The sequence below is a fragment of the Erpetoichthys calabaricus genome, chromosome 12 (genome assembly GCF_900747795.2).
Source record: "Erpetoichthys calabaricus chromosome 12, fErpCal1.3, whole genome shotgun sequence".
Taxonomy (NCBI): Eukaryota; Metazoa; Chordata; class Cladistia; order Polypteriformes; family Polypteridae; genus Erpetoichthys; species Erpetoichthys calabaricus.
Window position 1 is genome coordinate 24009434 of NC_041405.2, and position 16897 is coordinate 24026330.

The following is a 16897-nucleotide window of genomic DNA, read 5'->3' on the forward strand; positions in this document are numbered from 1 at the left end:
ATTTAACAAATGAATAAAAAAGGTAACCATATACTGTATACTTCAATAGGAAATATGCATGTATGTATTTCTTTAGATATGAATGAATCTTGCACTTGTGATGTGCCATTTGTTAGGAAAGTGTTTGGAAGTGGGGCTTGCATTTTTTTTTTTGTATCCCATGAATTAAGAGAACACCACAATGGACCAAAAATTTCTTTTTAATATGACAATTCGACAAGTTTCATGCAAATAATGAAAATAATTTTTTAAAAATCATTGCATGTTGGATTTTTAGGACTATGTGTACCTGCAGTGTGCTGAATTCATTTACGGGACAGTCGAAAAGGCAAAATGTCTCCTACAGATTCTCATGTTAGGATCATGTGAAAGATCACTCATAAATCTTAAGATCCAAGCTCTGCATTCACTCACCCTATAATTTGTCTGTCAGTTGATGGCAGGTGATTACCAAGGAATACACAATTTTGTATTTAAAATGGGATTCATGTCATAATCGTAAAGGAGAAGTTACGACCCTCTATCTAGCTGTATATTAGGTGACTATAAAGAGAGACGTCAGGCCAAAAGAGACAGCCTTTTGTGCTGAACCTAACCCTAGCGAGAACACTGTGGAAAACCTGGCTGCTCTTGTTTGTTGTACTAACAGTATGGCTTACCTCAGTAATGAAAAAGAGTCCATGCAGGAGCACCTGATGACTGATTCGCGTGTCCTCAGGACTGTCATGCTGCCGTACCCCTCTGGTGTACCACCAGCCCGGTAACTGGAGCAGTTTTAATTGCAATACCCATCAGACAAATTTGAAGAATTGTCATTCCAGGAGGTCTGGCATTTCAAGTGACATGTCATGGTGGGGGCAATGGAGTGAAGAAAATGTAATGTACGGTTTCCACAGGTGGCAGCCCCCCAGCTGTCCCTGTGTTTGTGAATAATGAGCAGAGTATGAGAGCCAACCTAACGGACAGCACACGCCATTATAATGGAGAGTCGGCTTAGCCAGACATAAGCCTGCAGCTTACAATTGTCTGAGAGGACTTTCTTTTAAAAAAATTCCCTCTTACTTTTAGAAACGTGATATTGCAATTTCTGTCAATGTGTGACATGGTTTCTTCTGATTTGTTAAAAGTGATAATTAAATATAAGTGAAATGCTTTCAAATCCACCATGTGAAAGCGTAAGTACTATACATGTCAGAAGCAACACCCTAAATATCAGCTGAGCACAGCTCATGCTGACAGAGGATGAGATGGGACACTGGGCTGGCAAACAAGTGCCAGAGAAAAAGAGACTACAAAAGTCGAAGCAGTGCAGAAGAAGGGTCCAGCTAAATCTGTTCTTGGGAAGAAGAATCCAAGTATCAGTGTGGGGAAACAGCAGTGTTCCTCATATATGAGATGGGAGTGGCAGTGGATTGAGGAACCAACAAAATGAAAGAGAGAGAGAAAGAAAGAGCTGCTACTTGGGTGAAGGTGGGCCCTCTTCTCCTAGGATGTTACCCGCAGGTGGGCAGGAAATGCATTTCGGCAAATAACGTGAACAGCCACTCAGTTAAATCATGGCAGTATGATGTCAGTAGATGACTTCCTCAGCACCCTGATCGTAAATGGTCAACAGTCACAGTGTGAAAAAGAAGACTAAAACAAGGATTTTTGACATTTTATCTTTTATTCATTTGTTACATAAATGCAGATCTCAGTCTGCATTACTTAGGCTGTATTCACATTGTAAGGCCAGGTTTATACACAACGCATACTCTAGTGGAGGCTCCTGCTATCCAAGCATTTTACTGTTTATTCTTGCTTACGTACTTTACGTAAATCTGGAAGAATCCACCAGGTGGCAGTGCGAGATATCATCATGATGAGAACAAGTTCTGCTTTACGGTGTTGTGCATTGCCTGGAACACCCATTAAATTCCAATGACACCTTACTGCAATATCTCTGAAAAGGATGTTTAATGATTAAATCCATCAACCCAGGGATGTGTCCATTATAGCAAGCATTGGGCACGAGGCAGAAACAATTCCTGGACGGGGAATCAGCTCATCGCAAGGTGAATACAAGCACTGACATACACACTAGTGTCATTTTAGTGTCACCAAATCTGCATATCTTTGGAAGGAAACTGGAGCGCACTGTGGAAACCCAGCAGGAAAACATGGAAACTCCAGGCAGGGAATACCAGCGACGTGACTCCCTGTGAGACAGCAGTGCTACTGCTCTGCCACCGTATCACCCCCATGTGTGTAATTATTAACAGTATTCCTTATTTAAATGAAATTAACAATTTATCTGAAAAATGTAACATACATACTTTAATGCATTTCATCATGAAAGTAATATCTATACTAATAAAAGGCAAAGCCCTCACTGACTCACTCACTCATCACTAATTCTCCAACTTCCCGTGTAGGTGGAAGGCTTAATCCTTACAGCTTACTTACAAAAGTTAGGCAGGTTTCATTTCAAAATTGTGCACGTAATGGTCATAACTGGAACCTCTTTTTTGTCCATATACTGTAATGGAGTGCAGCTCGATGGCCGTGGGAGGCGGAGTCGCGTATCGCGTCATCACGCCTCCTACGTAATCACGTGAACTGAAAACAAGGAACAGCCACAAAGAGCGCTGAAGAAAACATTCATTACACAATTGAGAAGGCAGCGAAACAATAAGAGCGAGTGACGCATATGTAAACCGTAAGTTTAAATTAAGTTTATAGAAACGCTCCCCCTGCTGTTTGCAATACCATATTCGCGAGATACAAGTTTAATGAGAAGACACAAGGTATAAACGAGACTTTGGATCACTTTGAAACAGAGTTAAAATTGCTGTAGCGAGAAACTTTTAAGTGCCGGGTCTTAGCTAACATTAAATAAAGCCGTGGACATCGCAACATCACACAAGAGAGCGGCTCACGTGAACTGACTGAACACAGTACGAGTGATCACTTCGATGAATCAAACCTGTTCAAAAAACACATTACACAATTGATAAGGTACGAAAAGCATATTAAGCGACTGACGCATACAGGCATAAATTAAGTTCATACACCTACAAAAGATTGCCATTTTTCTCCTGTACAACTATACGTTGCATTCTCAACAGTAAGCTTCCACAGCTTGGTCATATTCCAACGGGAGTGCTCAACTGACAACGTGGTATACAAAGACAACTATAACAATCGTAATAAACGAACAATGAAACAACGGAGAACCCGTGCATTAAATAAAAAGGCTGCTTCCTTGGCAAAGCAAGGAAAAAGGATGGCCTTATATGGCATTCGGTTATAAAAACAATTGTAATAGACGAACAATAAACCACTACAGAACCGCGAAGCAAGCAGAAAGGATGGACTTATATGGTGTTTGTTTATAAAACAGCGGAGAAGCTGTGTAAAGACAGCTTCACAAAAAAACAGATCCTTAACAAATTGTTATTGGTATATTTTCCCTCAGTTTAAAAAGGTTTTCTTTTCTTCTTAATAAAAATTTAAAAGCAGTACTTCACCGCTGCAAAGCGTGGGGATTTTGAAATATATATATATATATATATATATATATATATATATATATATATATATTGTGGAGATATATATATATATATATATATATATATGTGTGTGAATGTATGTATGTATATATGTATGTCTATATATATACATATATATATATAAATATGTAGATATGTATATATATGTGTAGATATATATGTATGTATGTATGTGTATGTGTGTATATGTATGTGTATATATATATTGATATGTGTATATATATATATGTATATATATGTGTATGTGTATCTGTATATATATATATATATATATATGTGTGTAGATATGTATATATATGTATATGTATATATATGTTTATGTGTCTGCGGTGGGTTGGCACCCTGCCCAGGATTGTTTCCTGCCTTGTGCCCTGTGTTGGCTGGGATTGGCTCCAGCAGACCCCCGTGACCCTGTGTTTGGATTCAGCAGGTTGGACAATGGATGGATGGATGTTTATGTGTGTCTGTGTATGTATATATATATTTATATATATATGACAGCAAAACTCATAACAATGACAACACAATTACATTGACAATCATGTTATGTTATTTTTAAAATGTTTCCTTTTCTTTTTCATAACCTCTTTAACACTCTGCGAAGCGCGGGTATTTTGCTAGTCAAGTATAAATCTAAAGGATTCTAAATGTGCAGAGAGTTGAAATATCATAAATGAAATGCATTCTGTGTGACGAATGCTGCCTGCCATTGTTGTCAGTTCAGGAGGAAGCCCCAGAAAAAAAGACGGCACAAAAGATGGTATGTGAGACTTTTAAAATGTATCATGTCATTATGATCGGGAATATGCGACTCTTGACAATAAAAGCACCACGAATGCATCTGTATGTCGGCATTTTTTTTCACCACATCGAACCATTCATCAAACATCGGAGTGCGCACATCAGTCCCGGTGGATCCGCATAGCGACTTTGTGTCAAATGTAGACAGTAAACAGAGACTTTGCTGGTATTGCAACTCGCAGTAGCATTAATTTTTGAGGACCTGCTCATAGAACGTGTCAAATGAACAGTGGGAACACATGGCAGCTATGATGCATACACATGCACGTTCTGAGCGTGAAGTATAAACGAGCCCTAAGCCTCATTTCTCAATTCCAATTTTTTGCTCAGATCAGATTTGCCTATCTTGATGGTTCACATATTTAACTGTAATTTGAACGTGTCTATCCTCCGAAAGAGTATGCATGCACACATTTATTTATTTATTTATTTATTTACTAGGGGCTTACCCCCTGCTCGCTTTGCTTGCCAACCCCCCTTGCCTGCGCTACGCGCTAGCCACTTTATGTCTCTGCCGCTTGTGTTGTGAAGAGGGGGGCTGAACACACCCCAAGGAGACGTGGTTGCTCCTCTGAAACCCCCTCTTAAACGGTGATACAATACCTCCTTTTTGCTCGATCAGCTGCTGGCTTGCTGCCGTGCCGCATGATCTGCATCTCGCACGACGCTTTGATCAAAAGCCTGTGCAGCAGCTGTCCTACTCTTTGTCTTTTATTTCCGGCCCCAGGCGTGTTTAAATCTTTTGGCACAAAGTCTTGTTTTGCGGGACGTGAGTTCTTGATATTTTAGTTTATAATTTAAAAACAGAATAAGAACCTGAAAATCTAACAACATCACATTAAAGTTCAATAATTTCTGAAAAGAATGATACCAAACATATATATGTAGTTTTTAAAACAAGCCTGATTTAAAGCGTGACAAAAAACATGACATAAAATCATTGCACTTTTAGGCTTAGGATTTTATATATAGAGAGTACATTTATTTATTAAGCATTTTAAAAACAACATCAAAGCTGACCAAAGTCATTCAGTCTCCAACCCGCTATATCCTAATACAGGGTCACAGGAATCTGCTGGAGCCAATCCCAGCCAGCAAAGGGTGCAAGGCAGGAACAAATCACGGGCACATCGCCAGCCCACCGCAGGGCACACACACACACGGGACAATTTCAGGATCGCCAATGCACCAAACCTGTTGTCTTTAGACTGTTTGAGGAAAGCCATGCAGGGAGGACCCGGGAGGTGAACCCAGGTCTCCTTACTGCGAGACAGCAGTGCTACCACTGTGCCACGGTGTCACCCGCTGACCAAAGTGCTGTCCAATAAAACATAACATATAAGACACACAATAACCAAAGGGTAAAAGAAACAGAAACACACAAGAGCTGAAGAACTTCATAATAAACAAATACACAGATAGTGAACATCTAACACTGGGTCAAAGGCCAGGGAGTAAAAGTGTACTTTTACATAAGATTTAAAGACAGCAAGTGAAGGAGCCTGCCAGACGTGCAATGGCAAATCATTCCAGAGTTTTGGAGCTGCAACTGAAAAAGCCCGATCATTTCTAAGTTTGCATCGTGTCTTAGGAACATGTTAAAAGCATCTGGTCTGCTGACCTGAGAGGGCGAGACGGTACATATGTGTGCAGCAGTTCCGACAGATACAATGGGGCACAACCATTAAAGGATTTAAAAACAAATACAAGAAACTTAAAATGGATTCGAAAAAACGAACTGGAAGCCAGTGAAGGGAAGCCAAAATCGGGGTAACATGCTCCTGCTTGCTTGTACCAGTTAAAAATCGAGCAGCGCCATTTTGCACCAGCTGTAGGCGAGCAATGGAGGCCTGGCTAATTCCAAAAAGAAGCGCATTGCAGTAATCTAGACAAGAAGTTATAAATGCATGTTTCACACATTGAAATGTCATCTGTGTCACCAACGACAAAAAAAATGTCATATTTATGAGACGACTCGTGGTATTAAAACCAACAATCCTGACGCACTAGTAGTTGGTGTATGCATCACGTTTTGCTCTGGAGGATGGCAAGCAGTTCTTCAGCTGTACATGATTAGGTCGAGAAAGCGAATAAAAGCCAAACGGCCAGCTTTTGCTCATTGTAGCAATTGTGGACACTGCTGCACCATGGGATATGTGGGTATGAGAAAGGATCCAGTGACTGTTGTCAGAGCTTTAGCTCTCCTCCATTGTTGTTTGTCCACGCTGCCGCTGCTGGTTGATGACAACTCTGGCCATTCTCATTCATGTTGTGTGGCCACAACTTGATTAAGTATCTATTCTAGGACCACATATTAAAAAGACTCAAATTTGATTTGAAAAGATTGAATTGTTTGTCCACACAACACCAAAAACATCAGATTTGTGTCACATTAAGGGAAAAAATTGGATCTGAGTCACTTCAGCCTGGTTAATGTGAACATAGCCTTTAAGATTCTCACAGATCACACGTAACATAACATTATTGCTGTGTCAGGACTGAAGTAGGTTCAGTTTTATGACGTGATGAAAGCGGGTAAATAGAGTAATTTAAAAAATCTAGCATTCACAACCCTCTGGCCCAGAGTATTGGCCACACTAGAAAAGTCCAAAATTTCACCCAATCAGTTTGCAAGGAATGGTTTTGTGACCCCTAAAGAGTAGCATTTGGGGGTAGCAAGTGGGGTGAGTGCCACAGCCATCGTGCCTAAGGGGGCCACACTTTTGAGGTCCGCATGTCCCATTCGAGCAGATTTTTCAAGTTATATTCTCCAGTATATACATATATATTTGAGATGCTTCTAACAGGAATCCTTTAAAAATCCCTCTTCAAGGTCAAATTCCGTACATGTATGTCTTTGAAAACATTCCATAGTCCACCTTCATCGCCCGAAAAGGGTCACCATGCATAATCCATTCCTAAAATAGGTATAGCCCATTAGTCGCTGGGTTGGCTTCTCTTATCTATAGAAAAAGACATTGCAGCTCCAGATTAGACTACAAAGATGTCATCAACGACTTTTCCAATCGGAAGGCAAGAAAATTTTCGTCTCTGAACCTGAAAACCGGTAAGAGATTTCATGATGATACCTCTACATTAATTTCACACTTTCTGTCGAAACACCAAAACTTACATTTTATTTGTAGGCCATAGGCATGTCCGAATATTAATGCACAAAAACATAATAACCGGCTGACATGACATCAACGTGAGTTATGACAATGACATCCTGCATATCGAGACTCAGAGTATACTTACTTTCAATTTGGGTACATTTTCTAGAAGAGGCCCTGCTACTTTCTGCATGACGCCACATCGCATTTCGCACTGTTGTGGTATTGTCATAAAATATGAATTTCACTTTTTTAATAGATTGTACTGTTAAATTTTGATAAAGTGTTATATTTCAAAAATCATTCTGAATACTGTAATGAGAAAATTCGGTGAATGTTAACATTATTTTTATTAAATTTTCACGCAAGTTTATACAGCCAACAAATACCAGTAAACAGCTTTTGACATAACCGGCCCCACACGGTCCGGTTTGGTGGACTCAGGATTGGGTCACTGCTTTTTGCAGATGATGTTGTCCTGTTTGCTTCATCAGGCCGTGATCTTCAGCTCTCTCTGGATCGGTTCGCAGCTGAGTGTGAAGCGGCTGGGATGGGAATCAGCACCTCCAAATCCAAGACCATGGTCCTCAGCCGTAAAAGGGTGGAGTGCCCTCTCAGGGTTGGGAGCGAGATCCTGCCTCAAGTGGAGGAGTTCAAGTATCTCGGGGTCTTGTTCACAAGTGAGGGAAGAATGGAGTGTGAGATCGACAGGCGGATCGGTGTGGCGTCCACAGTGATGCAGGCTCTGCATTGGTCTGTCGTGGTGAAAAAGGAGCTGAGCCGTAAGGCAAAGCTCTCAATTTACCAGTCGATCTATGTTCCTACCCTCACCTATGGTCACGAGCTATGGGTAGTGACCGAAAGAACGAAATTGCGAATACAAGCGGCTGAAATGAGTTTCCTCCGCAGGGTGTCTGGGCTCTCCCTTAAAGATAGGGTGAGAAGCTCAGTCATCCGGGAGGGGCTCAGAGTAGAGCTGCTGCTCCTCCACATCGAGAGGAGTCAGATGAGGTGGCTCGGGCATCTGATCAGGATGCCTCCTGGACGTCTCCCTGGTGAGGTGTTCCGGGCACGCCCAACCGGGAGGAGGCCCCGGGGAAGACCCAGGACACGCTGGAGGGACTATGTCTCCCGGCTGGCCTGGGAACGCCTTGGGATTCTCCCGTAAGATCTAGAAGAAGTGGCCGGGGAAAGGGAAGTCTGGGCATCTCTGCTCAAGCTGCTGCCCCCGCGACCCGACTTCAGATAAGCGGAAGAGGATGGATGGATGGATGGACGGCCCCACATGGGGTTGGCCCTGCACACCCCTAAGGCTTCCTCTGCCGATCCCTGCCCCTCACAGACCACCATGGCATCTGTTATCATTTTACAGTCTGATTATTTAACAGCGGTCTCATGAATGTTTTGTCTTTTTTCATTCATGTATTTTTTTTGTTTTTGTAAAATGTATATTTTTCTGTGTTTATGGTATTCTCTCTGCCCTTTTAGATACTTTTCTATTAATGCATTTTGCTGCTAATTTGTGAGTATTCAGAGCAGCCACAGTTGGATGGAGCTGCGATAACATGGTGGCGACGCTTGTTGCAGTGTAACATTATCTTTTGATCGCTGTATATGTCTGTTGACGTCCAAGTTTGCAGGCAAAATTCTTGTGAAATCAGATAGCAAATTACAGCATTTAGTGTGTGATCTTTTGATTCTTAGACTCAACTGATTCTTGTTTCTTTTGACAAAGAGTTTGTTTTTCATTTTGTCTTTGACCTTTCTTTTTTTTGGACTTGGGTACGACTTTAACCTTGGGTTATACCTTCATCTTTATGTCCTTCTCATGCCATTACCTATGGCAGTTTCTTACTGGCTCTGTACAGGAACAAGTACCTTCTCTGTCAAAGCAGAATAACTTTTTATTCTAGGATCGGAAGATGAAATGAGAACCAAAATAGAGTACGCACAGGAGTTGAAACCAAAGATACAAACCAAGTAAAAATCTTAAGTCAGAAAATAATAAAAAAAACAAAACAAGAAGTGCGTTTAGAATCTATTATATTTATCCAAACACAGATACCGAAATGGCGAATAATATGACTTTATATATAGTCAGGCCAATAGCGTCATTAAAGCAGGCTCATGGAGAACTCTGGGAGGCTGCCTAAGCAATGGATAAGAAAAACTCATCCTAATGGCATCTCCATCTCCTGTCAATATTCAAAATGGCATGGCAATAAGACGTTAAAATGTTTCAACGATGTCAGGAATTAATGTAAGACAAAATAATTATTTGTATCAACTCTCGACCTCAGAAACTCCAGAATATCCATCCATCTATCCATTATCCAACCCGCTATATCCTAACTACAGGGTCATGGGGATCTGCTGGAGCCAATCCCAACCAACACAGGGCGCAAGGCAAGAAACAAACCCCGGGCAGGGCGCCAGCCCACCGCAGGGCACACACACACACACATACCCACACACCAAGCACACACTAGGGACAATTTAGAAACTCCAGAATAGTCAACAAGAAATCCCAAGAACTCCTTAGGAAAGCAAATAAAAATGAATAAAGAAAAGCTACCATAAGAGCACCATGGAAAGATAAACATCAACTACGACATTATTTTTTTTTCATATGTGATTGTAGATCAAAGTGCTTTACAAAGCAAGTTGATTAACATAGCATATTTTACACACAAAGCCAACTCAAAGTGCTTTCTAAATTCATTGATAAAAACTTACAAAGCAATTAAAGAAGGTAATGAACAGGACAGGAAATAAACATTTCAGATGGGTGCCAAGACCAAAATACCACCCAGCCTCTCCCTGGGCATGGCATTCTATAGCAATAAATGTATCGCCATTATGAGGAGACTCCTGTGGAGCTTTCTGTATCTTCCCAACATTGCAAGAAGCTACAGCATACTTTGCCCATGTGGTGATTGTGCCAACACCAAGTACCGGAATTAAAAAATAATAAAAAAACACAAATGTAGTGATTTGTGCAGTCTGCAAAACAAAAATGTAAATTGTCAATTGTCAATGTCAATTTTAGAATAAGAGTCAATAACCATTCAATGTGAGGGAAAACAATAAGAAATGAAGAAAAAGCTTTTAGAAATTTTTAGTAATTTTTGAAATATTAAAGGATAAATCCAAAGAAGAATGTTTATAAACGAAAAATCAATTCTCAAAAATAAAAAAGAAAAGTAAAGGCAGAAAGGATTTACCTAAAAGGACAATCACAAGCGTGAACCAAATGCAAAATCAAGTAAAGAGAAGCAAGAAATGCACAGAATCCATACCAATACTCCTGCTATAGATCTTAACATCCCAAACTTCAAGGAGTCTCTGAGGGATTCACACCCCAACCTGAAATATGAAGGCTGAGGGCGGTACCTCAGTGATGACATCATAGTAATCCCACCTCTTGGGGTTCCACCCACAGAAATCCAGTAATGTAAATTAAAAGGACATATGCACAATACGTAACAATTAAACAATATTTACATGTAGCACTATAAACATAAATTATAGACAAAATAAAAAAATAATTATTATAAATATAATATGGTATATATAATAATATAAGCTGGAGAACAAAACCTGGGTATAACATAACAGTGTACTAATCAACATGCAACACATTGCCACTCTCCTGCTCCATGATTTAGTTATTATAATAACTTATTCCCAAAACTATTATTATTATTATTATTATTATTATTATTACAACATAAAATAATATATCAATCACACTGTCGATTAGTTAGTCAGACACTTGTTTAAAAAAGCCTGTAGCGACTGGATCAGGGACATGCATGAAAGGTGTTGACTGAGTACTTATTCTACAAAGATCAATTTGGCTTATTTTAGACTTCTTCTTCTTTCAGCTGCTCCCATTATAAAAATATAAAAACAGTGCTTGTCTTCACAACAGCTCAGTCTTCTTCTTCTTTCAGCTGCTCCCATTAGGAGTTGCCACAGTGGATCAACTTCTTCCATATCTTCTTGTCCTCGTCATCTTGCTCTGTCACACCCATCACCACATCCATAAACTTTCTCTTAGGCCTTCCTCTCTTCCTTTTACCTGGCAGCTCTATCCTTAGCACCCTTCTCTCAATTTACCAGGCATCTCTCCTCTGCACACGTCCAAACCAATGCAATCTCACCTCTCTGACTTTGTCTCGGAGTTTAAATCACCATGCTTTCCATGTTGAGATTCAATATACAGTGTAGCAATGAGCACAAATCAACATCTGATCTGTGGTTTGAAAGCAAATATTGTATTTTCATGTTCTAAAGAACCTGCACTGTCCCTCAGTACTGAAAGAATGTCTGCCTTGTAAATTTCAGCTAATTACTATAACTGATCTAAACTAAATTTGGTAGTAGCTTCCACTCAATGTTTTCTTTTGCAGCTTGCATATGTGACTGAATAAACCAGCAGATGTATTGACACAGTTGTTGGTTTCGTAGTCAAAGGATGTGGCTGCTGATTAAACCTCAACATAAGTCAACATAAGGTGCTGTGTGAAACATTGTATCCAGTATAACATCTGTATAATTTAGACATGTCTAAAATATGGAACTGATAAATATTGAGCATTGAGGCTTATGTAGTGGACTGTCCTGAGAATGCCGTATCACCCTAAATATTGGATTTTGGATTTGAATTGTTAGAAGGTGTATAAAAGTTGGCTTTGCATTGTAATTAAGGCCAACTACGTCAACTCACATAATCATTTTATGTTGACATTGCTACTGAAGATGAGTTTCCCCAAATATTCTTTGCCAAGTAAAGCCCAGTAGCTGTCATAGCTGACTAGCCCTTTAGTCAGACAGAAAGTGGTCATGGAGAGGGGAGAGGTCTTGGAGAACTCCTTCAAACTGCCTGGTGGGAGTACAGGGCGCCCACTTGGCAAGAGTGCAGCTATGTGCCCCTGTTAAGATAAACAGGTGAGGTTAAGGACACTAAGGTTATGTCCACACTACAGCATTCTCATTTAAAAATGCAGACTTTGGTCTCTGATTTCACCTTTCGTCCAAACTACCCTGCCGTTTTTCAACCCCTGAAAATGGAGACTTTTGAAAACACTCACCTGAGCGGGCCATATACTTCTAAAAATGCTGGCTCAGCTTTGCAATGTACTGTAAATGCACGAAAAAGGAAAAGCTTTGAAAATGCTGACTCTCATATTAGTTCGTTCTTATTGTGTGGCCTTTCCCTGACTGGATGCTGCTCTTTATATTTTCTCCGATGCGTTGTTCACCTTACACTTACATGTTACTCTCAATAACAATTCCATTGCTGTTCTCCATGTGTAAATGCAAACTGCAAATGAATGTCTAGCGTGGAGAACACAGCCTTTTCCTTTATTATCAATGCTCACATGCCCAGTGTAGGTATTTGTGTTTATGGTCGTTTTAGCATAGATGGGGATACTTTTGTAAATGATGTGAGAACAATAGTGTGGATGGAGAACATTTTCATTTTAAATTAAAATGTGGCAGTGTGGATGTAGTCTAAGGGTGGCTGGACTATTAAATCAGTACCAGTGCTAAAAAATAGAGGGGGGAGCTCTGTAGTGACCGCCTCAAGGATTTCTAAAGGACTCCTCTCAAAATGGACAAACATCAGAGAACTGTTTCTGCTGTAGCCTGAGGATGGAATATAAAGCTGGACAGTATATAAACACTTCTGTCGACTGGTAAGGAAATTGTGAAAAACTTGACCATGGTCATGCAAAGATAGTCACAAACTGGCAACAGCTATCTAAAAAATAATAGCGCACAAAGGAGACAGTATGGCCATGTAATGTCACCATAATAATCTATCTACTATATAATAAAGCACTGAGGTCTGTGTGTCCTGACCCACAGAGTAATCTGATTGGCTTGTTTGGCTTTGGTGTGATTGGTCAGTTTGGCTTTGGTAACACAACGAAAGAGGAAGTGCGAGCGTGAGACACATGAGAGACATATGAGGCTTGCTGATTTGCCTTCAAAGATGGCAAATGACAAACCGGATTGAGTCTGAGAAGCGGGAATGCGTTTGAAAATGGTAGTGCCTGTGAAGAAAGGTACAGACAGACACAAATACAGAAGTAAGGGGATAAAAATACACAGAGAGCAAAAGGTAGCAAATATTTTTTAATTATTCTAATGCTTGTCTTTGGATAGATACCATGGCTAGTGAAAAAGTAAATCAACAATAATTCCAAAATTCAAGTCAGTAAGCATAGAATATGCTAAAACCATGAATTCTAAAAGAGAGAGAAGCAGAGGAGGGAAGTGCTTCTATAATACCGTTGGATGGGGCAGTGGACCTCATGGAACAAACAGGCGTTTAACATCTATGGCAGTGGTTCTCAATCTATGGGACAGGCCACCCTAGGGTGGCACGAAGATGTGAAAAAAAGAAAACAGGAATCGAAAATATGAAAAATACATCTATTGAAACCAAAACAAATTAACTTAAACTACATTCTGATACTAGAAAAATAAATATAGAGTTAGATAAATGTCGCTAAAAGTTAAGTACAGTGGAACCTCAGTTCACAACCATAATTCGTTCCAAAACTCTGGTCGTAACCGATTTGGTTGTAAACCGAAGTAATTTCCCTCATAGGATTGTATGTAAATACAATTAATTCAATCCAGACTGTACGAACTGTATGTAAATATTTTTTTTTAAGTTTTTAAGCACAAATATAGTTAATTAAACCATAGAATGCATAGTGTAATAGTAAACCAAATGTAAAAACATTGAATAACACTGAGACAACCTTGAACAACAGAGAAAACTAACACTGCAATAGTTTGCGCAATAGCGCTACGAACTACTCGCTAAAAACAATTTTTTAATGAGTTTTAAGCACAAGGAACAAAATGAACATTTGAAAAATCCGTAATGTAATAAACAACCAAGAAAAGTAACATTGCAACAGTGCACACCACGAACCAATCGCTGTAAACAGAAGTGAAAACAAAAACAAGCCCAGTGCATTCTTTACCTTATGCATCCAGCCCTCTCTCTCTCTCTCGTGTGTGCATGTGTCTCTCTCGCGCGCCTGTGTGTGTGTCTCTCTCTCGCGCGCCTGTGTGTGTGTGTCTCTCTCTCTCTCGCGCGCGCCTGTGTGTGTGTATCTCTCTTTCGTGTGCGCCTGTGTGTGTGTGTCTCTCTCTGTCTCTCGCATGCGCCTGTGTGTGTGTGTCTCTCTCTCTCTCTTGCTCACTCGCTCGCTGCACAGAAAATGCACAGGGAGAGACTGAACACATATAAACCTAAAGGGAAACTGGCTTGTTCATATACCGAGTGTGTGGTCATGAACAGATGCAAAAGTTTGGCGAACTTTTTGGTCGTAAACCGATTTGTACGTGTTCAGAGACGTTCGTGAACCGAGGTTCCACTGTAGGTATAATAAAATATGCATCTATAATATATCATTAATTAAAAAAGAACATATTGGTATTAGTGGGCTCCTTTCAAAAAAACGTTAGGGGGGCGCGAGTAAAACTGTTATGAAAACTCGGGTTGCAAAAACTTAAAGGTTGAGAAATGCTGATCTATGGAGTAAGAGTGCTATATAAATAATATTAAGGTAGAAATGGAAAAATGATTTACTTTCTTCTTATTCCTTTGCTACTTTATTCTCTCCCTTATGTTCACCTCTCTGTTGAGTTAAAGTTTTTGGGTGCTGTAGACGGTCATTGCTTTGGATAACACATTACAATAGCTTACATGGTTCCTGTCTACGGTGAACACCATAAGAAGATGCTTTAGAAGTATGAAAGTGATAAGCTAAACTATTGATATTCACGTGTATTTCTTTTCATTTATAACTGAAGTACAGGAAGGTCAAGTAAACTCTTGATTGAAGTGGCAACATTATTATTTAATGCCCAGGTCTTTAGCCACTAGACCAGATGAGTTGTCCTCATGTATTTATTTGAGGCACATCATGTAAATTCAACACCCCATCCATTAAAATAAGACATTAGTGCTGAGGTGACCAAAATTTTGTATAATACCCAGAAATACTCGCCAACAAGCATTTTGCTACTGGGATTCTTTCATCTGCACTTTAACAAATTTCACTTGCTGACTCCAAATCTGAAAACCGTTTGCGTCCAGCACATCCCATTTTTTAGTTATGATGTTCCAGGTCTTGGATAACTAGGGTGACTGGACAGTAAAACCGATGCGTTTCAGCATTTAAGAAATAAGTTTAGTCTCGAGAAAAGTGAAGCCAAAATTAAAGAAGGTGTTTTTGTTGGCCCTGAAATACGTGAACTGATGCTTGGCGATGAGTTCAAAAGGAAACTGAAGCCAACTGAATCAGCACCCTCATTCGTGCAGGTTGTCCAGAATTTTCTTGACAGTCACAGAGCAGAGAATTATACCGAGCTTGTGGAGAATATGCTGAAAGTATATTAGCTTACGGGAGCCAGAATGTCACTGAAGACGCATTTTTTACATTCTCGTCTCGACTTTTTTCCACCAAGTCTAAGCAACGTCCGAGATGAGCACGGGGAAAGATTTCATTAAGATATAAAGGTGATGGAAAACTGATATCGGGGAAAATTCACTCCGAGCATGATGGATGACTACTGTTGGTTCTTGCAAAGAGAGACGGATGTGCAGTACAAGCGCAAACGCGCTTTTGGGCATGCTGACCTCACTTTTATATTGAGGTAAATTGACATAAATATACTTTAACGTGTCTCTGGTATCGTCTTCTGGTTTGTTTTCAGAATAAACACATCAAAACAATTTTGGTGGGACATAGTCTAAACTCTAGATATCGTGTTAATATATTATATTGATATTCAAAAGTGTCAAAATGTCAATGATGTGTACAGTAATCCCTCCTCCATCGCGGGGGTTGCGTTCCAGAGCCACCCGCGAAATAAGAAAATCCGCGAAGTAGAAACCATATGTTTATATGGTTATTTTTATATTGTCATGCTTGGGTCACAGATTTGCACAGAAACACAGGAGGTTGTAGAGAGACAGGAACGTTATTCAAACACTGCAAACAAACATTTGTCTCTTTTTCAAAAGTTTAAACTGTGCTCCATGACAAGACAGAGATGATAGTTCTGTCTCACAATTAAAAGAATGCAAACATATCTTCCTCTTCAAAGGAGTGCGCGTCAGGAGCACAGACTGTCAGAAAGAGAGGAAAGCAAACAAATCAATAGGGCTGTTTGCTTTTAAGTATGCGAAGCACCGCGGCCCAAAGCTGTTGAAGGCGGCAGCTCACACCCCCTCGTCAGGAGCAGAGAGAGAGAGATAAAAAAATCAATACGTGCCCTTCGTGCTTTTAAGCACTGTGCAGCATGTCGCTTCACGAAGCAGCTGCACAGAAGGTAGCCAACGTGAAGATAATCTTTCAGCATTTTTAGACGAGCGTCCGTATCGTCTAGGTGTGC

At 40.0% G+C, this 16897-nt stretch overlaps 1 protein-coding gene across 1 annotated transcript in view; it reads left to right on the forward strand.

Annotated features, from left to right (window-relative positions):
* grap2a (GRB2 related adaptor protein 2a) overlaps nucleotides 1-16897 on the forward strand; it is an 84935-nt gene that overhangs the window by 55737 nt on the left and 12301 nt on the right. The window lies entirely within an intron of this gene.